This window comes from Mytilus californianus, unplaced genomic scaffold (genome assembly GCF_021869535.1).
Source record: "Mytilus californianus isolate M0D057914Y unplaced genomic scaffold, xbMytCali1.0.p SCAF_12, whole genome shotgun sequence".
Classification (NCBI taxonomy): Eukaryota; Metazoa; Mollusca; class Bivalvia; order Mytilida; family Mytilidae; genus Mytilus; species Mytilus californianus.
The window spans coordinates 10,408,646-10,434,532 of NW_026262604.1; the positions used below are offsets into that span (position 1 = coordinate 10,408,646).

Here is a 25,887-nt window from a genome sequence, read left to right on the forward strand (position 1 = left end):
GTAGTGAACTTTTAGCACCAATTTTGCTTCTTTTTTTATATAGCCTAAACTGATCATCTAACTTTTGTTTTTTTTTTTGTTTTTTTTTTGGTATTCAAGTCAATATGTTACATGTCAGGAGCATGCGAAGTTCCATTAATTTGCTAAATCTTAATTTTTTATGCAACATTTGATGTCTAAATTTGATGTTTATCTGTGGTTCAAACTGTCTTGACCCTATATGGAGTAAGCCGATTTTTACAGATACTATTCTAGTGTTTAAACTTAAGTTCAGTAAAGAACACAATTACAGGTACAGGTTTAAGAAATCCTTTGCTGTGTTAAATACATGTCCGACTTAAATCAGTTTTGTCATTAATTGAGGCCTGTCGATACAATTTTTCTATTTCTTGTCGGGATCATTGACATCGAAAAGCTGATATAAATCCCTTTTTCAATGGTGTGATTTAGGCAGATGATGGAAAGAAACTATCTAATCTTAGAGACACACTCTTTTTGCAAGAGTTCATTTAGGAATTTCGGTAGAAACGATATTGCCCCAAATGCTGTAACTATTTTCTTTCATTGCTTCCTACTTTAAGATGTAGATCTAGTGTCTATTTTTCAAAACTAGTAGAGTGGGGTGCTCATTTTCGCAATAATTTTCCATGTTTTCTGCAGTTTATGTTCAGACCTTTAAGTTTTTGAAGTATACTGATATTTCTAATTGAAGATAACATCAAAAGCAAAATATTCTTAGCTTGAAAACGTGTTTCTCTGAAAAAAATCATCTGAAAAGTTAGATTAATGGCTATTTGAAATTTCCTGATGTTTTGTCATAGGGGGACACATATTCGCCGTTTTTACACATCTATTTAAAACCAAATAACTGCAGCTTTAAACAATATTTATCAAATCAATTTCATTATAGATGAATAGCAGACATTTCAAAGGTGTAAAGAACTGAAATTTAGGGCAATCAGTCAAAGAATTACTAAGAAATAATTCTTTGAAATCTTTTTTTTCATTCAGGAAATTGGCCGAAAATCGTTGTCCGTTTTTCGGTCCTTTGCGGTAAGTTCCGAAATTTTTTCTAAGTTTAAAAAATAATCATATTTGTTATAAAAATATAATTTACCGGCATATTTCTTCCATTTCAGCAATCCTTTGAAGTTTCTACACCTCAAAATCATAAAACGGCGAAATTGTGTCCCCGGCGAATATGTGCGCCCCACTCTACATGGTTAGTTTGAAGTATGAAAATAAAAGAGGTGATTTACACTGAATTTTGGTACCAATAGTTTACCACAATCATAATTACAGACGATTTACTTTCCTTTTGACTGTGGTTGATTCTTTAATTAACCCTCTTGCTGCCGAGTTTATTTCTTGCTTTGTCGCGCCAAATATTTGTGACGTTGCAAAATTTGTGCCTCTCTGTAGAACAGCGCTTTCCTGCCGTCCATAATTTTTCCCGCGTCAATTTAGCCGTAATGAGAAAAAAAGCGATGTAAAGGTAATTTTATAGAACCTGTTGCTCTAAGACTGTTATAAACGATGTTTTTAATACAACACTATTTAAAAATACAACTTTTAACCTTGAAATATAGTTTTTTTTTATATATATATTTCTTATCTTTAAAAAAATGAAGATAATATACTCATTGCTAATCATTTTACAAGCGCTCTAGTTTTACCTTTGTCGAGTGAAATGCATAACTGATTCTTAACCACCTCTAAAATACTAGAATATATTTATCCTTGTTATCTGATTAGCTTAGTAAACCTTGTTATAATTGATAAATACCGTAAAGAATCTCTTTAATAATTATATAAACAAAACAACGGCAGCCAATAAAAATGAAAATATAAACAATGCATGTACAAATAAAAATAAATAAAAACTCCGAGCAGCCGATTCTATGAACTACTTCGTGTTGTAAAGTATTATATGTGTCAGATTAAATTTTTCATTCCAAGCATTGTTTCGGTAGGCGAGGAAAGAATTTTTAAACGTAATTTTCCATATTCCTTTTGTTTATTTCTTAATCATGTTTATTATTATTTTGTTGACCACTTATTGCCCTAAATTTTAGAGAAATGTTTGAAATAAAAATTTGAAAAACAGCAAAACGAGGGAAAAAATTCTAAAATTAATTTCTGTTGTGTACATGTTATCTGAATCAATTATTATTGATGACTTTAAAATATTATATTTTTATTTTCAATTTCTATGATGAAATACACATTGTATTTGGCATACATGAAATATCTTTTAAAATTCGTTGATTGATAAATTGTTATTTGCTCAACGTTCAGTGGCAGGTATTTCATGCAATCTTAAGGACGACTGAGATCTAATGAACAATAAATATGTTGCTCAGTAGGTCCTACAAAGTAAAAGATCTGAGATGAGTGGCTGATAAATTGAGATTGCCACTGGGAAAGGATGATATGTTGGATAGGAAGAGAAATCATTGGGTCGCCTACTAATTTAACATCCCAATTTCGAATAAAAAAAATATTTTTATATTATTGCTTCCATGATGAAACAGGTATAAAATGTATTGAAATATCATATCGCAATACAAGTATATCGTGTTACATTTGTGTACCTTTACAAAAAAACTTCAAAAGTCAATCGCGGCATTTGAGCCCAACAAATATTTTCCAGTTCTCTAAAATAAAGCGTGAATATTAATATTTCGCGTAATCAAGTATAACAGTTTCCTTTTCTGTGATTATTCATAAGGAATGCGATTATTAATTAAGATATTATGACTAAAAGAAACATGAAAAAACTTATAACAAATTTCTCGAAAGTATGCGACATTTTGCATGAAAATGACGAACTACATAGTTAGTAAACACGTTAAAGGGAAATCACACTATTGTTTATACGCATCGCTCTCGGCGCCGCTATAGTGTCGTGACCGTATTATGACGTCGCCGTTTCGAGTCCGTCGTAAAGGTTGCCAATTTCTAAAATGGCGGCCCGCTCAAAGGGACGTTCACTATTAAAGCAAGAGAAAGCAAATGACGTTTTGATTTAAGTGCAAAAAATGAAAATGCTACTCGAAACGGACAAAATGTATGGCAAAAAAATAGCCGAAAGTGGTCTTGATATGGTCTTGAATTACCTTACGATTGGGTTTAATTCAAATTTTAAATAAAGATATTATTATCATTATTATTATTATTGAGTTAGTATTTACATACAATACCATTTATACAATTATTTTTCTTAAAGGTTTATTAATTTCACCGAAAAAAAATATTGTTAGATATGAGAAATATCAACATTTTTTGTTGATCTGGTCTTTATTATTTGTAGCGATTTTCATATATTAACAATTTTGTTTATCTCGCAGATTTCTTAGTTTCACGAAGTAAAAAAAATATTTAAGAACAAAAGAGATATTTATAACACTTTTTGTCGATCATTTCAGTATAATCAAAGCGTACATCGGCGAATGTGAAATCCGTCCGGTCAACTTTTTTTTTTTAGAAAAACATTTTGTTTTACTATGAAGTTTAAATTTTCATATAAGATAACTATTAATCTCGCAGATTTCTTAGTTGTATGAAAAAATATTGTAAAACAAAAGAGATATTACTAGTAACACTTTTTGTCGATCAGTTCAATATTGTAAAGCGTACATCAGTGAGTGTGAAATCCGTCCGGTCAACTTTTTTTTGTTAGATTTTCATAAAATATAGTCTAATATTTCTAAGGTCTTCAAATATTAAAATAATCTATCAAATAACAAAAAAGTTCTGACTATTTATATCTCATCCGGTCAATACGGGCAATTGTCCTGTCATTAGTGTAACCCAACTGTTGGCAGCGTATTGTCGCGATGCGGTATGTGGGAATATACTGGAAAAAATAACAATATACCAAGAGTAACAGCATGTAAGCGTACAGCTTCCGGAATTTGTAGTTTTCTGTCCAACAGAGGGATGTAAATAAGAACAATGAGTTTCGATGTTCCTTTGGTATCAAACGCCTCTCTCTCTCTCTCTCTCTCTCTCTGTTTCTTTTTTTTTGGGGGGGGGAAGTGGGGTATGAGGGGAACAAACACATGAACACAAGTGATTCGTAGAGTAATCATATTTGTTGAAATATCAAACGTTATTTAAGAATAACGCCAGTTAAACATCACTGTAAAAGAAGCATACAAAATTTTACATCGGTTGCTGGCTGTCGAAATCAAAGAAAATTTAGCACCGTATTATATAGTACATTATACGCAATCTTCCTTTAATGCTTTGTACAGGCTAACATAATTTGGGCACAAAAAAAAATCCTATTTTGTAGTATTTCTTCAAACTGTCAATTATAGCGAACTGTACGACCAGCAAGTTAAAAAATAAGGCCGCTAGACGTCAGAGCAATCTAAGAATATCAAACACTATGCCTAGTTATTTTTGTACTATTGATGACCGTACTACCTACAACAACAACAAAAAATCCACACTGTATATTTGGCTTTACAAGACTCCAACAAGAGAAATATTTAACACACACACATGTATTTATGTAGAGTAACATGTCTTTCAGAGTGCTAATCTGTAACCATCACATTAAGGTCCGTCTTGTGAAAAAGTATTCATCTCATATAGAAAAAAATTTTGTGCTGATATTCATGTAATATTTGCCACTGAAAGTTTTGCAAAAATCAAGAAAAAAACGAAAACAAAAACAAAACAAAGACTAGTAATTAAGATGTAGGTTCAGATCACTCAATGTGATAACTTGCCTGTCAACAAACAGTGATATGGGGAGATTGTCAGATTCCGATCATGACTGTAAAGGACAACCATTTGTTTAATACAAAGGTAGCTGATTTACTCTTGATACCTTGGTTCTTTAGAAAAAAAAACGGCCAACATGATATAGCAGAGTGCTGAAAGTGGCACACACAATCAACCAGTTATTTTCAAATTACCTATCATTAATCAGTTTTGGCAAAAAAAGTATAAAGGCTATACCATACTGAAACATAAATGTGATAAAAGAATATACAATTCAAGAAAGAGAGGTGCACAAACAGAAAATAGAAACTGCAATATTTCTTTTAATTTCATCCGATCTCAGATCTCAAAATTTTAACTCTTACCAGAATTTATTCTATCTAACAGTATAACTCTGAAGTTTCTAAGTGGAACTCGCGCTTTAACTAGAACTCTTACTCGAATAAACATTCGAACTAAAAATAAAACTGGAACTTTAACTCTAAATTTAGCTGGAACTCGAATTCTTATTCTACATCAAAGGTTATTTACACTCTCATTTGTCATCTGATAAAAAAATTCGTAAGGGTTCCACGGAACCCAGTGTCTCGCCTACTTTTGCTGTTAATCGCAGGCTCAACAAAAATGAGGAAAAAAATCAATAAAAATATTCCTCTCGATACTATCTTTTGATTATAAGAAGCTTCTGTCCAAGTTTGGTTTAAATCTAGGATAGTTTATGGATCTAATAAATGTTTTAAAAACTTTAACTGCATACTGTATGTAATGTTAACTGGAAGAAAAACTAAGTCCATTTATAAGTAAAATACGGATAAACAGGTACAAAATTTTGACAAAATTTCCTTCGAGATACAAGCTTTTGATCATAAACAAGCTTCTGTCCAAGTTTGGTACATATCCAGGATAGTTTAAGAAAGTTATTGAAATCTTAAAAACTTTAACCACAGAGTGAATGTATTGTTTCCTGGCAGAAAAACTATGTCAATTTATAAGTAAAATACGGAAAAAAAAGATTTTTTTTTACAAAATTTACTTCTGGATACTATCTTATGATCATAAACAAGCTTCTGACAAAGTTTGGTACAAATCCAGGATAGTTTAAGAAAGTTATTAAAAATTTAAAAACTCTAACCACAGAGTAAATGTATAATAATTGTTTCCTGGCAGAAAAACTAAGTCCATTTATAAGTCAAATATGGAAAAACAGGAATTTTATTTTTACAAAATTTACTTCTGGATACTATCTTATGATCATAAACAAGCTTCTGTCCAAGTTTGGTAGAAATCCAGGATAGTTTAAGAAAGTTATTAAAACTTCAAAAACTTTAACCACAATAGTGAATATTTGTGGACGCCGCCGCCGCTGCCTCCGCCGACGACGACGACGACGCCGACGACGGAATGTAGGATCGCTATGTCTCGCTTTTTCGACTAAAGTCGAAGGCTCGACAAAAAACTAGAGTTAGATAAAATATATCGATATTTCCACAGAAACACGGATAGATGTAGCAGAACAAGAAAAAAAACTAGATCCGTTTATGACAAATTAAAAGATTTTTTTAAATACATCAACTGGGAACATTATATGTTCCTGATATCAATAAGGCGATGTGTATTTCATTGTCAATTAACTCTAAATTATCAGATGTATTATATTTCTCATAACATACCAACGTTGAGCGATTAATCGAACGGTAATAAAATATACGTAATACATAAAGTTTTAATACACAGGCGATGAACATTAAACATATTATGTACAATGAACATGCAACGATGTATGAAAAATGGGTGCGGGATGATAGAACTCAGAAAAAAATTTGGTTTCCACAGTTCGAATAAATTATGAAGCGTTGTGTAATAACGGAACCAATTTTAAATTCCTACCGAAAATAGGTTTCTTTTAACGTGCTGAGTTTGTGGCATTTCTAACACGGCATTTCAGGTTTTATCTTCCCGGTGCGAATGGACAAGCTAGTGAAATTATGGTAACGAAATTTTTCTGCCTTCAGTCTAAAAGGAACGTGTTACTTTTCAGCCCTTCAGTCTTCCGAGGTAGAAGATTCTTTTTCTGGAAGCCGAAAATTATTTCTATAATACGGCATGAGGCAAACATTCGTTTTCCACATACAACAAATGCAATTTAAAAAATGAGATGACTTCAACTTTGATAATTACTTTATAATAAACTGTTATTGTATCTATGTTTAACGATTCGATAGATTGATAAAGATATCAATGAATAATCAAAATACCTTAAAAAATGTTCAAAAATGATATTATATTTTGTAGTGAAAAGGTTTAATTCAACCTAAGCGTTGCAAGAAATGCTGTTATGCCAGCAACGTCGTTCTATAACGTTAAAAGGTTATAGTTCCCGCCAAAATTTAATAATAAAGATTACTTCCGTTTTAGCGGATTTAAAACATCGGTGACCCCCCTTTTTTATTTATGCTTTTAAAATCTTCCCTGAGGTTGCAACTTATGCAGAAGTTTGAAGGGAAAAACATTAGTAGATTTTTTTTATTTCAAGAAAAATCTATTATAAATAGCAATTAAAAATGGCGGGAAATGTTCAAATGCCTTCAAAAATAAGGAAACCGAAACAAATAAATGTTCATAAGGTATAAGTTACATTTGACTGTTTTTGTTATTCCAGTTAAACATGGTTTTTCAATAAGTTTGTCTTTTTCTAACAATTTAGAGCAGTATTTCTATATTTCGTTATAACGCTATTCTTTAAGTTTTGATGACGTCATATCTCGAAAACAACATCGGTGACCCCAATTTTTTTTTCGCCTAAAATATCTTAATATGTATGATCTGTCTACATGCAAAATTTCAATGAATTATTATTAGTAGTATAAATAGTGTGATTTCCCTTTAAATAAGTTGGTATTATAGTATTAACAAGCTTATGATCTTGTATCATTTGTTGACATCCGTTTTAAGTATAAAAATAATGCATTTAATTCAGTTTGCTTCATTCCCGTCAAAATCGTCCTTTTGGCGCCGTCCTTTGACGTTGTCAGTGCCCCTCTATATTGTGACGTAGCCAAGGACCATTGACGTTCTACACAATACAGTTGGAAAGCAGGTCACGGTTTGACCCCAAGTCTATAAGCAACAATAGAGTCACGTGACCGTGAAAATTCAGTAAAACTGCGGATGAGACAAACCCCACTTTTACTCACTAAAATACCACTGTCATAGTAAAAACTTATTGATCAAAATAATCTTGAATATACATACATTTAACTCGTCAAAACTTACACATCAACTCAAAGTCCTTTATTCTTTATTTTATCTTCAAACTTGAAGTTTGTGTGAAAATGGCCAAGACTCCTGATCGAAAAATCTAAATATTTTCGAGGAAACTAAAAATGATGGGCTGAATTTAAATTTAATAAAGCATCTCATTAAGACAAACACTCGATATGAATATCTAGGCAATACAGTTTTGGATACGCAAACGTCAAGTTATGTTCAACACGAAGCGGTGGTTTTTTTGCCGATTTGTGTAAGTGGTTATCTCCCCTTGATATCACCAGTCAAAAATAAAAACCCACCAAAATGAATAAAAAAGGAGTTTATTTTACAAAAAACAAGAAGAAAATAAAAGAAAGTCGATTAACAACTATGTTATTATAATATTAAGAAGAGATACTTCTCTACTTTTCAGAGAAGGATTACAGGTAAAAATTAAAAGACAAAAAATTGGTAAAATTTAGATCTAGAAACCTAGCTGAATTGATATAAATTAGCCTTGGCTGATGAAATTTACTTTCAGTTTGTAATTTTTATAATGGGATATGGGATCACTTCTTATGTAACTACTTCTAACAATGTTTAATTCAATAAAACATACTGTATACAATTTAAATAATCTTTCTGACTTTTAACTCAAGCCTATGTTTCTAAGTTGAACAGTACAGTACTGCCTAGAAAATATCATACAGAAAAAAGATAAGTTTACCAAAAAAATGACGAAAATTCTGTAAAAAAATAACGCTTAAAATTATAAGTGAAAGTGACATAATTTTGAATTTTAAAATCATTATTATGTAAAATTCAACTACTAGTATTAGATTAGCTATCACAGTAGCCCTTGTCCAATTTCTCAGGGTTTTTTATAGCCCAAATAATTATCATGATTATGACGTCTTGGAAGGCTATTTTAAACTTTTGCATTTTATAGATTATGAAAATAAACATTTGGAAAAAAAAATTGGGGCTTCTTCTCTTCAGGTTGCTGTATCTGCTGCTTTACATATTTATAAACAAAGTATTGTATATTTTACCGGAATAATTGGATTTTAATCTCAGAAATGAAAGTTGGTATGACAAATCTTGTGCATTTTACTTTAATAATGATCAATGATGATTAAATTTGACAAGATTTTGCCATTTGAATAAAATCAATTTTGTAAGCACACATCTCTATGAATTAATTTCTTGTTTGACTTGAAAAGCTAGTGTTTGCTCTTATTAATGTAGCTTACTTAGTAAAGAGATAATTGATAAGCAAGGTTTGTAACTTATAAATTATAAATATATACTATTAACTGACCTTCATTTCCTTTTTTCATATGTTTTTTCCTCCAGAAATTGTCTTTGCAATGCATTTTCTATTGCTATTTTTGTGCTTTTGTTTATCCATAGGCCATCATTAATTTGTCATATTTGCTTCCAGTATAAATGAAATTTTCTTAGACCTATAGTTTCAAACGCCATAAAGAAGAACTTTGTTTGTTGTTTCACTTGTCCAATGTGTAAATTTTCACTATGCAAATGACCCTGACACATATTTTGTAAACGTTATATATGACGTATGTTGAAAAAGAAAACAATGTCACCGTCAATTTGTGTAGGGGATCAAAAAGGGGTTTAATTACTTTAAAATGGAGATATCGTATGGAATTGTGAAAAACAACAATTTTTAATCACAATTTCATTCATATCTATAATAAAATCAGTATTTTAGAGTACTTTGGAAACAGGTACAATGAAAAGAAGTTGAACTTTACTGTTTTGAAGTAGAAACGCAGCCAAAAACCAGGTACACATTGACATGACTGGTGGTCACCAAAACTGATGTATAATAGTAAAAAATGATGGCTTCATAATTGTGTAGAAATTTGAAATAGGTTACCCGGTTTCATTTAAGATTTTTAACGTTCTATTCCGTATTTGGATACGCAAACGTCAAGTTATATAAATTCGATGTTTTTGGCGAACAAAAAAGATGGCTGATCATTTTTAGAACGGACAGGATAAAGTAATAGCAAATAAAAGTTATTTTCGACAATGTTTCAATGTCGTATTGAAACTATATTGTTCACAAAATCTACAAACTTTAAAAATCAATTATAATAAAAGCATGACAAGTTGAAAAAAATAGTTTAAACGTCGATTTTTTAGCCGATTTATTTCGCGGACTTTTTGACGTCACCGACGACTGTAGCGCCACCTAATTAATTCCCCCTGCTATTGTTGCTGATAGAACTTGACGACAACGGACGTTTCCAAGGACTTGCTTTCCAACTGAATAAACAAGTTTTGTGTGTAGAAGCCATAATTGTCCATTTGGCAGCAAGAGGGTTAAGTTTTTGAATTTGATTTGATACATGCACAAACATAATCACAAACTGGTTACTTCAAAAACCCTTCTCCAATTTTAAAAAGAAATGCGGACTCGGTGTAAATGAGACTTTAGCTCGAGGACGCAAACAATTAACAAAGATATATAGTCATTATAGAGGTCAACTTACAGTCTTAAAAGATAGTCGGACATTATACGATATTTCAAACACCAAAAGGATGAAATATACATAGTCTGTGAATAAATTCAGAGACTACTAAAATTTGCTATCAGCATTCATTTCCTAAAATTATATATAGCAGTCGGATATAAACGAACAACCGCTTGTACAATAAAAAAAACCCACTCAAATATTAACGAAAACAACAACTGGGACAATAAATCAACTCTGACATGAGTAAAAACAACCGCCGTCGACTGACACACTGTCAGATAAATGGTGCCGGGTTGAAATAGTCCATCATATTCTAGTCCGAGATTACTCTGACGTCCAACGGCTGTTTTGCCAGACAAGCTGGGGCCGTGGGACGTCAGAGCTCGTCCCATATCAAAAAGTGGATATTTGCCCGTCCAAAATAGATGCGCCGCTTCGTCGCTTCTGGTGCCAACGGACGGCCTTGGAATTATATAAATCGTGTATCAATTTGTTCATTTACCATTTATCTCTTCATTTATGTAAGTTTCACCTGTCTGCCACCCTTTATTTTCTCATATTTAGACAGTTTTCACAGTGACCCATCGATTCAGACATTTTTACTTTTATTTTCAAATGGACGTCAAGTTACGAGAGATTTCGCGACCTCGAGACTCAAATATGCAAATATTTATACTTTTTTCACCTCCTTTACAGGAGATCGGTATTAAGCATTTAGTGCCAACCACGATAACATTCGGAAGCTCTCGGATATTTACATTGCTTGCATCGTAAATGAGCGAGGTGTTAGATTATATATTCATATTGACCTAGGGTCATATGCATACATCATTTCCCATAGTCCAGTGTGCCTTACTTTTTTCTCGTGATCACATGACAATCTTTCAAAATGAAAGTTAAAATGCCAGAATCGGTGGGTCACTGAGAAAACTGTCTAAATATGAGAAAATAAAGTGTGGCAGGTAGGTGAAACTTACATAAATGAAGAGATAAATGAAAAATGAACAAATTGATACCCGATTTATATAATTCCAAGGCCGTCCGTTGGCACCAGAGTCGACGAAGCAGCGCATCTATTTTGGACGGGCAAATATCCACTTTTTGATATTGGACGAGCTCTGACGTCCCACGGCCCCAGCTTGTCTGGCAAAACAGCCGTTGGACGTCAGAGTAATCTCGGACTACTCATATTCCATCCCTTGTATAACAATAAAGTTATATAGAAGATTGCAATTGTGTAGACGATTTTAGACGATCCTTTATTTTCCAGTAGAAAAATTTGAGATAAAACTCCTTTTACAAGAATGGACATTTTCAAATTACATGAATTAATCAACCCTTTCTTGTATTTTTTCTTAAACTGAAAAATTTTTTTGTTATATGCAATATTCAGGTTCCACCATAAGGAAAGCTTTTTCACATAAAATTTAAAAATAAACTATTGGACAAGATGATAATTTTGTCATATGATCTCCCCCAGTATTTGGTTGGGTTCGTGTTGCTCAGTCTTTAGTGTTCTATGTTGTGTGTGTACTGTTTATTGTCTTTTGGTCAGTTTTCGTGTTTTGCCATGGCATTGTCAGTTTGTTTTCGACTTGTGAGCTTGACTATCCCTTTTTGTATCTTTCGCCTCTCTTTTTTGCATGCAAGACTGGCCTTCATATAATTCATGTTAAGCTTTAAGCATTGGAGGATCAAAAAACAAACATGAACTGTTGTTCAGTGGTTGTCGTTTGTTGATGTGGTTCATAAGTGTTTCTCGTTTCTCGTTTTTTTTTGATACAGTCTAAGATTAGACCGTTGGTTTTCCTGTTTATATGGTTTTACATTAGCCGTCTCCACGATGAATTTTAAAATTTACAGGCCCTGATCTCAATTTTTGGAATTTTTTTGTTAGATTCTGTTGGCCCGGAGAGACGATTTTTACAGGCCCGAGAGCAATTTTACAAGCCTGGGCTGCTAGGCCCGTGGCTTAGCGTGAAGACTGCACTAGTCATTGTTGGGGCCCTTTATAGCTTGCTGTTCTGTGTGAGCCAAGACTCTGTGTTGAAAGCCGTACTTTGACCTATAATGGTTTACTTTTTACAATTGTGACTTGGATGGAGAGCTGTCTCATACACCTTATCGCTATTTGTCCGCCATTACTGGACATCACAAAAGTCCCCGACAATTATTATCTATAACTTTAATATTCTGGTATTTTTAATACTAATGAAGTCAACATATGTTTACACCAACAGCAAATTGGTATAAATTTCTCAAGAAATATGTTGGGTAAAATAGTGCATTCAGAAACAGATATTCCCGAATTCGACCGACTTTGTCTGCCGAGTTAGCCTTCTAAATTCGAACAAACAGTTTTTATTTACAGAAATCAAACTTTGATTAACCAATTATCGAACGATTTGCAGATTGTAATACTTCACGTTGTGAAAATCGGTAAAAACTCAATGGTTTTACTGCAAAACGTTACCAGTAATTTCAAGTACCTGCAACATTTATACACATAAACGTCACACACAGCACCAGTTTTGATGACGTCATTCGGATAAGCGTTACAATTTAAAATAGAATAACAATTGTTTTTTTTTTTACAGTCAACCATGTGAACAAATTTTACTAAGTTAATTTGATAAATAAAGGCATAAAAAGATTATAATTGGAGTATAGCTTGTGTAAAAATTTGCACGTTAGATCTAAAAATATTGTTTTCAACCATAAAAATTCAATATATATTTGGGACTTTTAGGGTTATTCTTGTATGACAGAACAAAGTCAGCTAATTTTTTTCAAACCTATTATGGTTTTGGCAGTAAAATGATGTTTTTTATATACGTTTTAATGGTTTGTTGGTTCTGCTAAACAGTTGGAAAGCAGGTCACGGTTTGACCCCAAGTCTATCAGCAACAATAGAGTCACGTGACCGTGAAAATTCAGTAAAACTAAGGATGAGACAAACCTCACTTTTACTCACTAAAATACCACTGTTAGTTATAGTAAAAACTTATTCATCAAAATAATCTTGAATATACATAGTTTTAACTCGTCAAAACTTACACATCAACTCAAAGTCCTTTATTCTTTATTTTATCTTCAAACTTGAAGTTTGTGTGAAAATTGTCAAGGCTCCTGATCGAAAAATCTAAATATTTTCGAGGAAACTAAAAATGATGGGCTGAATTTAAATTTAATAAAGCATCTCATTAAGACAAACACTCGATATGATTATCTAGGCAATACAGTTTTGGATACGCAAACGTCAAGTTATGTTCAACACGAAGCGGTGGTTTTTTTGCCGATTTGTGCAAGTGGTTATCTCCCCTTGATATCACCAGTCAAAAATAAAAACCCACCAAAATGAATAAAAAGGAGTTTATTTTACAAAAATCAAGAAGGAAATAAAAGAAAGTCGATTAACAACTATGTTATTATAATATTAAGAAGAGATACTTCTCTACTTTTCAGAGAAGGATTACAGGTAAAAATTAAAAGACAAAAAATTGGTAAAAATTAGATCTAGAAACCTAGCTGAATTGATATAAATTAGCCCTGGCTGATGAAATTTACTTTCAGTTTGTAATTTTTATAATGGGATATGGGATCACTCCTAATGTAACTACTTCTAACAATGTTTAATTCAATAAAACATACTGGATACAATTTAAAAAATCTTTCTGAATAAAAAATAGTACTGTCAGACCATTTATATTTTATATTTTAATAAAGTGGGACCAAGAGTCACAATTTAGTTTCTTCAAAGTAAAAAAGCCTTTTAACTCAAGCCTATGTTTCTTACTTGAACAGTACAGTACTGCCTAGAAAATATCATACAGAAAAAGGATAAGTTTACCAAAAAAATGAATAAAAATTCTGTAAAAAAATAATGCTGAAAATTATAAGTGAAAGTGACATAATTTTGAATTTTAAAATCATTATTATTTTGGCGCCGAAAGGGTTAACGTTCAGTGGCAAATTAATTTACATATTCAGGACGAGAACATGTTCATGTAATATGAATATTAACCCTGTTTTGTACACGCTGAGCTGAAGTTTTAACGTGCTATTTCACGAGAGTACAGTTCGCAGGAAGACATGTCACCTTACGGTGACTTACCCGGATACATTTTTCTGACTCCGAGTCGACCAGCCTTTGTTTTTTTTTATTAGTTGTTATTGGCTTTGAACTAGCTGCCAGTAACTGCGAGTACTCTCAGATCTGTACTTAGCGTCTTTTTGTTGTGGGGATTTTTTGACAATTTGCGGACCATATGTGTTACATGTATATAAAAAAAAATGTAGGTAAAGAATAATGATCTGTTGCGCTGTAAGCATTTGGTTTGTATTCGAATTGAATATAGCGAGCAGTCTTACAAAACTTACCTTAAAGATAACTGGACTCTGGAGTGTGGGATTGTCTTGTGCAAACGCTTTCTTCTTGTATCCAAAGTGACGTCACGCTAAGCGTTGTGCAAAAAGGTCGTTCCCCTGACGTCACAGGGGTGGATTTGAAATGGGGCCTCTGTAGGGTTTTATCTTGTTATTTCTTTGATAAACATACACATAAAGCATATATACTATTTAAATGTACCCTAGGCCTACCCTATGATAGAAATACAATTAAATATTAGTTTTCATTTTTTTGTCTGACCTTTGACCCCAAGCATCGCTCGGATTTTATGGAATACAAAAAAAATATCTGCAGATATTCCAATTTCCAATAAATCAAACTTTATAACTTACCAATATAACTGCAACAGCACCAGTCATATTTTACAAAATGTAATGAAAAGGTGCAACAACTAATTTATTCTGATAACTTATGCATGTTATGCTTCTTGTATTTTACAATCTTGTTTCGCTGAGGAAAACATAGAAAAAACCATAGAATACCAATTTTCACGACAGTGAAAACAATATTATGGAGGTATTTCTTAACATGTAACCAAATTATGGATCAAAGCTGAAGCTGAGTCATAATAATTAATGATAACAATTCTAAATATCCTTAATATCGTCATTTTTTAAACCTCGAAAAAAAGTGAAACAAAAGAAGATTCGAATATACCTATATAAATCCTTTTAGAAGTTTTACCCGTATTATATATTGATGAGCTTTCGCAACGTTCAACAGTATTCTATTTAAGGAAAGGGTTTCTGTGGGTAAAAAATATTTAACACATACTACTATTTCTGCTGTTCCTCATCATCTTGAAGCTTCTGTGAGGTCTTCAACAATGAAGTCAATAAAATATCGTACAGTGTGCAATCTCCAGACGACTGACCCCTTTTGTGTTCACATAATGCATGCCAATTAACATTTTTATTATCATTCATCCCTGATTGAATTTTTATTTGGATCCGATTTTCTGACAGCCTTTAGACTGACAGCACACAATAAATAGTTTTACAGCGCATTTTAGTTACAAGCAAGGTCAACATAGATTTGTGTCAATGATCTGAAAAATCTCATATCGAAAAAAGTAAAATAACAAAAATACCGATTCATTCTAAACGGAAAGTCCCTAAGCAAATGGCAAAATCAAAAGCTCATACACATCAAACGAATGGATAACAACTGTCATATTCCTGACTCGGAACAGGCATTTCCTTATGTAGTTAGCGCAAAAATAAAGTTTAGTTAGTGTAATCCGGCCTTGTATAAATGACATCAACACTTCAAAAGAAGTAAATTTCCTCATGGAACATTATATTATATTTATTTATGTCAAAAATAAGAGGAAGCACTGCTATCTTAAATGAAAGACTTATAAAAAATGGAAGATGTTGTCAGTAGAAGTCATTCGGTTTTTGTAAGAATTAAAGGACAGCTGACAGTATCTTTGTGTTGAAGTCACTAATAAATAAATATTTACATAAAATTAAAAAGAAAATATATGCATGCTTTGGGTTATGGGTTTTGCTCACTGTTTAAGGACGTACGGTGACCTATAGTTGTGAATCTCTGTGTCATATGGTCTCTTGTGGAAAGTTGTCTCATTGGCAATCATACAACATCTTCTTATTTTCATATTTGTTGACCTTAGGAAGGCTTTTGACTCTGTATGGAGAAAAAGCCCTTCTGTATAAATTATACAACCTAGAGGTAGGTAAAAAAAATTATAACATAATTAAACAACAATATATTAAACCTTAATCAGCCATTAAAGCACAAAATCAGCACTCAGACATTTTTGAAATATCAAGAGGAGTAATACATGCATGTACAAGGAGAATCTGTGAGTCCCTCTTTGTTTAATTTTTTTTATAAATGGTATTGAAAGTGAGCTCTTAAAAAATTATAGTTATCCTTTAAAGTAAGTTTCTTTTGACTCCAAGGTAAATTGTCTAATGTTTGCGGACGATCTTCTAATACTATTAGAAAAATTAATAAAGAAGGTTTTCAAAATAGCTTATTAATAATAAATAATTTTGAAGAGTATAATTGTGATAAATGGCAACTTACATTAAGGATGTTCGCTACTTTGTTTCAAAATATCAAGCTTTTTTAAAAGACTGTTATAAATTGATAGTATAAAAATAAAGAAACTAAAAAAGCAGAAAAAAATGAAGGGTCCGTGTGCTTGTTTTCGAAATATAAGCCATTAAAAATTTGGCGGGAAATGATTTTCTCTAGATTTTTCTTACATTTAACATTGGCACCTTTTTTCTTTCAAAAACGATGAAAAAATAACTAGGATTTTATAAGATTTTCAAAGATGACATTTTAAACTGTATGTAATTAAATTACGGAAAGAAAAGTAGGGGTTAGTGGGCAAAATTATAAAATAACACTACATGGATAAAACCAGAGGATTCCGAATATCTGGCAAATATTAAAAAAAAAAGAGGAACGAACATCCTTAAATGTAAACAAAACTAAAACTATGATTTTACAAAACAAAAGCATAAAACTTGAAAAATCTTTTGTTAAATATATAGAAATATAGATTTGATAAATGTTACTGAATACCATTTTTTAGGGATTCTAATTAAATGCAATGGTAATCTTAATCATAGCAAAGAAGAACTCTAGTAAAAAAGCCCAAATCTAATGTTCTCGATAAAGTGTGTGGTTCAAGTTTTTTGAAATTTTAATATTTTTGTCAAAGGGTCAAAGTAAATATTTTGTCAAAATTTTATGAAAATTAAACGAGCCAAATTAATTTTAGTCAAAATGTTTGGTACCACCTTAAAAAGAATAGGATTAACATTTGGACATTATTTAGACAAACTGTCTATTTTAAGTGAGTTGTATTATGGCATGTTCTTGTATCTATATATTTTCATATTTTTCAGTTATTTCACCAACCCCAACACCCAGCAGTGATCATGTTTATAGCTTAAGCAAGATTGTTAAAACCAGGGGCGGAACCAGGATTTTAGGGGGTTTTTTTTGGGGGGGGGGGGGAAGGGGGGGGGGGGCGCAAACTTAAATTTTCGCCAATCAAAGCGAATCGAAAAATTTTTGAGGTAAAATTTTCAAAATATTCTTTATTAAGCTGAGGGCAACCCATGCTTTGCACATTTTAGGGGGCGCCGCACGCCCGCCACACCCCCGCCTGAATCCGCCCCTGGAAACATCTGTGTACAAGAACCAGGCTTCTCAAATAATTCTGACAGGTGATGACATTGAGAGAGACATTCTTTTAACGAAGGCAGTGGTGGACATTGTGACAAAAAAGGATGAAAGTGCATGTAAAGAAGTATACTGGAGTGCCATGTAAATCCCAACTTATTGGAATATTTGGTAAGTATTGTGCATGTACATGTAATTTTAAACTTCTATCACAGAAACCCAGACTTCATGATAGTAATCTGTCCATGACGTTAAAAAACTAAATCCCTGGGATGTGTTTTAGTTGATTTTAGTCTCTGGTGCATGATTTTTTATTATTAATTATTTTTGGCTTTTAACTAGCTGTCATTAACTGCGATTACTCTCAAATCGTACTTTCTTGTTTATTTGACCTGTTGATACTAATTGTAATTAATGCTTTTTTGTTATTTAAGGTTTACTTATTCAGGGTTATATCTGGTCTATATACCAGCTTTGATAAGACTTAGTGTTTGAAATTACTATAAATTTTCACTTCTTCGTACTATGAACATCAAAATTATTTATTTTGTAAAATAATTTCCTTTCTCCATATGAACTGTACACGTATACCTAACTACAAAATTATTTTCATTTACCTGTGATTAAAGTAATTGCAAATGGCTGATATTTTTGTTCAAGCATATTGTTTTTCTTAAATTGTTTAACATTTCACAGCGGTATAACATGTTACTTTACTTATTCTTCCTTTAGTTTATTTATTTTGTATTTACATTGTATCATAGATCAAATTTATTTGTTCAGTGTATATTCACTGGTGTTAATATGTCTTTTGATTTAGTTAAGCCATTTCAATTGATATTTTATAGTGTGTCTTTCTATGTTGTGATGTTACATATTGTTTCAGATAAGGGTGAAGGTTTGGTATCATTAAAACGTTTAAACCCGCTGCAATTGTTTGCACCTGTCCTAAGTCAGAAATCTGATGTTCAGTAGTTGTCGTTTGTTGATGTGGTTCATAAGTGTTTTTCGTTCCTCGTTTTTTATATAGATTAGACCTTTGGTTTTCCCGTTTGAATGGTTTTACAGTAATTTTTGGGGCCCTTTATAGATTGATGCTCGGTGTGAGCCAAGGCTCCGTGTTGAAGACTATACTTTGACCTATAATGGTTTACTTTTATAAATTTTGACTTGGATGGAGAGTTGTCTCATTGGCACTCATATCACATCTTCTTATATCTATAAACTGGATAGTTTATGAAAAGGTATATGCTATGAAATTAAGAGCTCGGGGCAAGCCCCTCGCTCTAAATTTCATAGTATATACCTTTTCATAGACTAACCTAGACATAGTGTACGGAATGATTGTACAACCAACATGTCTGTCTTGAAGGTTTAATCTCACCTTGACCTCATGAACAATGTCCAAAATTGTGTCCAACTTTTACAGCGAGAGGACTATTGTTAGTATACATTATAAGTATGTACATGTATGTACAAAATGAATATACTATTGAAAGGTACCAGGCCTGTAATTTGTTCTACGCCAGACGTAGTTTTACTATACATGTACTTCTTTACATGGTAAGATGACGAAATGAATTGACCAAAAGTAGGCAATAATTAAATTGCAGTGGAAGCTTTACATGTTTTGAAAACATTTTTTCAATTTCACAGTAAAACTAAAACTATAATAAATTTGAAACATAGATAGTTTGTCCCCTTAGATAGTCTAGTGGGTAGCTTTAAAAAGCAACTACCAATAGATCAGAGATTATAGGTTTTGTGTTTTTGTGCTCTTACTCTTAAATGCCGCGTGTTTAGCGTTGAAACAACAAATACCAATTTTAACGTCTTTGTTTGACCCGGTGTGGATTCGAAACAACGACCTCCCGCTCTCGAGGCAATCACACTCCCACGAGACCAACGAGGCCAGCGGTAGTATAGAATATCATACCAAAAGCTCAAGTACAATAAACAATACAGTTTCACAGAATTATCACAGTTACTAAAGCGAGCTAAAAGTAGCTAACCTAAATTAGATGCCTTAAATTATATTGGAAACTACACGTAAATACCGATGGCCAACTTCAGAGTAGATTTCATTGATCAACGCTCTCTGCAAATTAAAAACTCTTGTACTAATTATTTGAGCAGAGGGGTTCGGATGTATTCAGCTGTTGCAAGGCTAATTTCTGTCCTAAGGCTTATTCAATATATCCTCATTTTCCAGTGATATTCCAAGTTTCACGTCCAACCTCACTGTTGACCTCCTATTGCAAGACCTACTTATTGTATTTAAAATTTATGTGTTCTCGTCATGAACACGCATGAAATATTTGCCACTGGACGTAAAGCAAACAACAATCTATCAACTTCATAAATTATTCCATGTACATAGTACACGAAGACAAGAGCTTGTAAAGTGCTATAACGTAAAATTTCCATTTTAATCACTCAATAATAGTGCAATTTTTTTTATTACGATATATTACATAAGGTCTGATGTTTCTTGTTTCTCATTGGTATATTTGGTCACGTGTTTTCCAATGTATCTTTTGTATTTTTTCACTATTTTAACATATTGACTCCATGTTACTAAGAATAGTAACATCGAGTCAATACAATTTCCAAAAAAATAGGAACATCGAGTCAATATCATTTTCAAACTTACACTATTTACATATGTAGTATATAAATTAAGAACTTTCACTCAGTCAATACGTTATATGGGTCATTTTCAAAAAATGTCGAAATTTCAGTACACCCATGCTAAATTTTTTATTTCTAATGGAAATTTCAGTTGTAATTGTTTAAATGAAAGCTTGTAGGATTTATGATTCAAAACATTAATAATAAACACGATTTGCATCTATTTTCATAAGATTAAAATGTATTTAAGTCCGATTTTTGGGTAATTTGTGTGCGTACAGTTTCAGAAAAACACATTTCAAATGATTTTTTTCCAATTTTCTGATTGCCTTGATATCTGCAAAAGGGACTTTTAAGAACGTTAATAATTACTCTAACGAAAAATCGTAGCTTCTTTATCATTATATGTAACATTTTATCTACAAACTTAATTCAATCCGCGTACATGAAGTCCATGTCCATCCTGTTACCGCTACTTAAATCAGCCGTTAAATTATTCTCCCTATGAATATTGAATTAGTCAGTGTTGATTTCAAAAGTACAAAGTAACCTTTACATTTAACACAGCACGTTTCTTGAACGACAGTGTAGAGAAAAGAAATTTCAAGACATTTAGTGAAAAAAAATAGAGGGTACTTTTTTTCATGTCTATGCTGTTACCAACAATTTTGATTAATTACACCAAAAGTATACTTGTAAAAAGTGCAATAACGTGTTGGAAACCAAATTCACAACAGAAAAACATTACCACCTCACCAAAGGGAGTAGTTATTTCACAACAGCATTCGAAAATGAAGAAATTTGTCTATCCTGTTATGTCTATCCTGTTACTATGGTTGCTATGGTTACAGTAACAGGATAGACAATTGTAGACAGAAACGTCGTTAAAATGTTTATCATAACATATAGTTGCAAACAGAATGAAATCTTTTGTTGTTTGAACTCATATTAAGATTATAACGTCTTAATCTTCCCAATTTAGTATTTGCAGGTGCAATACTGATATCGGTAACAGGATAGACAAAAAGGTAACAGGATAGATGCATTTATTTATCTTATATACTCTGGCTTTTATATTTTTGTTTTATACTTTTTGTTTTGTTCTAAATGCTTGAAATTCTTTTAATGCTTAATAGCTACTGCATGCATGTCAATTGTCTGCATTTTATGTTTGCTTTTATATACTTCGATTTGCTTGTTATTTGCTATAATTTGCTGTGGTTTAATTACAATAGTTAAGCTTTGCATAATGTGCTTTCTGTTTTATGTGTTTTATGTCTTGTGTTTATCACATGTTATGTCGGTTAAAAGCTCTACAGAGCTTATGTTTGTATTGTTATATGTATACCCGACTTTATAAATAAAACAATTATGCAATTGATCTTATTTATACGTGGTTTATGACCTTTTCAATGTGCCACGTCGCTCTGGTTATAGTTCCGAAGAGTAAATCGAGAAAATGCATCAAAAAATGTAGTGAACATATTTTATATAAAAAAAAAAAGAAATTAAATATAGAAATTATATCTTAGTATGATATACTTAAAAACAGTATGTGCAGATCTGATGATACACATTCTTTCCAACTGATGTTTACAGTTTTCTTATGTTGTGCTGTTACGCCATTGCGCTTATTTACAGGTTTAACCCCGCTACTCGTTCTTTTGTTCCTGGTGAATAGCTAATGAGCAATCATACCACATCTCAATATTTTATATAGATTATTTCAAAGACTATCCTTGTTATCTTTATTGGCGATGCATTGCAGTTTACCATTAGATCTTTGTAACATTTCATGGATGAAAGAATGAAATAACATTCTCTCATATAATCTTCCATGACAAGTTTCATTGAAAGCAGTACAATCTCTTTTGTTTAGAGCTGTAAAAAGTAAAATAACAAAAATACCGAACTCCAAGGAATATTCAAAACGGAAAGTCCCTTATCAAATGGCAAAATCAAAAGCTCAAACACATCAAACGAATGGAAAACAACTGTCATATTCCTGACTTGGTACAGGCATTTCCTTAATGAAGAAAATGGTTGTATAAACCTGGTTTTTTGTAGCTAGCTAACCGGCCCTTGAGTTGCTGCTAAATTGAAGAACATCAGATCAAATCAAATTACTTCGTCAGCGATTTAATTACTTATGAATTAAGTGGTATCAAACGGTTGGCGAGTATATCTCATTCTATGTATGAGAAGGAGGATGTTATACCTGATGTTTCATAAATCTCCGAAAAATAAAGTTCAAAGGAATGCAACATCTATATATGTGTGAATTTTGAGAAAAAAAAATGTAGCTCCACGGATTTCCTTTCCTTTTTGTGTTTCTCCATGAATTCCTAATCATAGAAATGTTGAATATAAATTGACCAGTAGGTAGCTGCATTTGGTTCAAACTTGAATTAAATGATAAAATATGTGAATGTGACCGTTGAAAATCAATACTAGTACCGAAAATAACAATCAATATTATTGCACAACAGTTATTTCTGTATTGATACAAAATCGACAATAAACCCAACTTTAACTTTTAAATTCATTAATACATGTAATTATTTTATTTTTTCTTCTTCTTTCAAGCTGACTATTAAGCTAATAAACTATTTTATGATAAATGATTTAACTGAAGAGAGTAACCAAATGGGCTTTTTTACCGAAATAGTTTCAATATTCGTGAATACTTTTGTATTGTGTTATTAATTTCTTCTGCAATTGTAAAAACTATTATTTAACATTGATTCATTAAATTAAAATATTGAAAACTAATAATAATAATAAAAAAAACATACACACATTGCATTGCAGGTCGATTCCCCCTAGTATGTGTTCCAGCTAACAGACATACTCCGTGTAATAGTTCCGAGGTTACAATCATCTATATAATAATTACTGTTCAGAAGATAAGCTGACAATGTTGCGTATCTTGTTGAAGACAAATTTAAAGACACTAAAGGACAATCAGAAATCATAACTCTACGAAAAACATAGCCAATACTAAAGAGAAAAAACACCTACAATATTGAAGCATTTTATATACATGAATGTAAAAAAAGCAATAAAAAAGTGCCCTTCGAAAATCTATTTAGATTCGTAGTTTTCAAATCAAAAATACATACCATCATACCATCCACCGGTTAAATCTTCACCATTTTGTCCTTTGTCAAGCAGAGCAGAATCATTTCGCCATGGTATAGGGTTATCTGCCGGAAGTTTGCCAGACCTTTGCGCCGCGTAAAATAATATTGACTTTTCGAGGACTTCATCATTATTATACTTTGTACCATCATCTGGAGGGGGAAAACAATTGGTTCTTATATATGAGTAGCACGTGTGATAATATGATATACACTCTGGAATGACAGGCGAAATATACAAAAAGGACATTCAAACTTAAAGTCGAATACAAACTGACAACACCATGGAATTATTTGAAATAATACAATGACAACTATTATAATATGTCGTTTTTTAAAGAATCTTTTTAAGGAATTAAAGCTTACCCCAATATTTAAATTCACGGAATTTATGGTCGTATTTCTACAGCTATAACTTTATTATTTCAAAAGATGTTAAGACAAATGAAGTACCATATTTTAAGAGAGCATTTAAAGATACATATTCAATAAATGGACTGTTGTTCTAAGTAAGTAAGTAATCTTTATTTAAAGCCGGGTTTTCATAAATACATACAAAGAACGTTAGAGCTCTTTAACCGACTGATATATAAAACATAACAAATCAATTATAGAATAGCAGCAAATATATAAATATAACACATACAAGCAATACAAATTCAGCAGCACATTTCAATACATACAGAGGGGCCTCGGTGGCCGAGTGGTCTAAGTAGTCGAACTACTGTGTCACTAGCCTGTCAACACTGAGGCGAGTTCGAATTCCGCTTGACTCTAATCGTAATTGACTGGGATTGTAAGTTTTCCCACCGAAGGTCAGTGGTTTTCTCCGGACACTCCGACTTCCTCTACCAATAAAAGCTGACCGCCACGAAATAGCACAATAGTGCTGAAAGTGGCGTTAAACACCAATCAATTAATACATGCATACAAAGCAGCACACATCAATACATACAATGCACATGCAGTATGAAAAGCAAAGCAACATATACATATAAACAGATACAAATGAAGCAACAGAAAGTAGAAGATATCAATACAGACAGAGCACATGCAAAGAAGAGACAAATGCAAGCAGCATATAGATATATAGCACATACATACATTAAAAGCAGAAGATATCAAGTTCAAAGCATATTGAAATAAAGTACTACTAAAAGCATAAACATATAAGCGTAAGTAGCTGCAGCACAGTTTTTACAACAGAAAAAGAATAGTAGTATTTGTTAAAGCTAAAGACAGCAAATTATAGAGTTTAGAAATAAATAAAGCAAAACGAATAACAGGCTTCAAGTTTAGTTCTAGAGGAAGCAAGAGATGTCATTATTTGCATGAAATACCAGTACAGTTTTCCACAGGCACTTGTCTCAGAAAAATTTTTCCTATATACCTTATTTATAACACAAGGTACTTAACTCGCATTTTTGAAAAATGTCAGCCGGTCGCGAAATTCTGTTATATGCCTCGATTTATTGGTTGTCAACCCCACTAGAACTTGTTATGTCGTAAATCTAAATTGATTTTTCTACACAATGGTGTATACCACGCCTACTTTTGTTGACGGAATCATCTGTAGCAGGCCAACCCAAGTATGTCAATCGTCATTATTTCGTCTACCGACGCCAGATTGGAAATACAAAACTCGCAGTAAATGATTAATTATAAAAACTATTTCAAAAAAACTTATCAAGTTTTTGTCTGAATAGAACTTATCACCCAGTAAGTAAAATTGTATAAGATACCGTGAAAAAAAATCTAACAACTGTTATTTGTGGTATGTCTAATAAGTTACGAGTTTCTTTTTTTAGACATAAATTTTCCATTTGTCATTCAGACTCTCTGTTCTGGAACTCATTCATCATTTGTTCTTCATGTGATCATCATTTTATATTGTTTATGTTTCATTGCGTACATCACTTTATATGCTCCAGTTTTAGGAGTTTTATACAGGACAGTGTAGGAACCCATGTTACTTCCCCCTCTCCTCTGAGTGACGAAAACTGCTCAGCAGGCCGTGTGCACAACTGCAAGGAACATTCAGCGGACA

The 25,887-nt window shown here is 32.1% G+C and overlaps 1 protein-coding gene across 1 annotated transcript in view; it reads right to left on the reverse strand.

Annotated features, from left to right (window-relative positions):
• Positions 1–14,950, reverse strand: part of LOC127721340 (lithostathine-2-like) — a 128,502-nt gene extending 113,552 nt beyond the window's left edge. The window contains exon 1 of the mRNA XM_052228095.1: positions 14,874–14,950. The gene's annotated coding sequence lies outside the window, so the exon portion shown is untranslated. The remainder of the gene's footprint in view (positions 1–14,873) is intronic.
• Between the last annotated feature and the right edge of the window lie 10,937 nt (positions 14,951–25,887).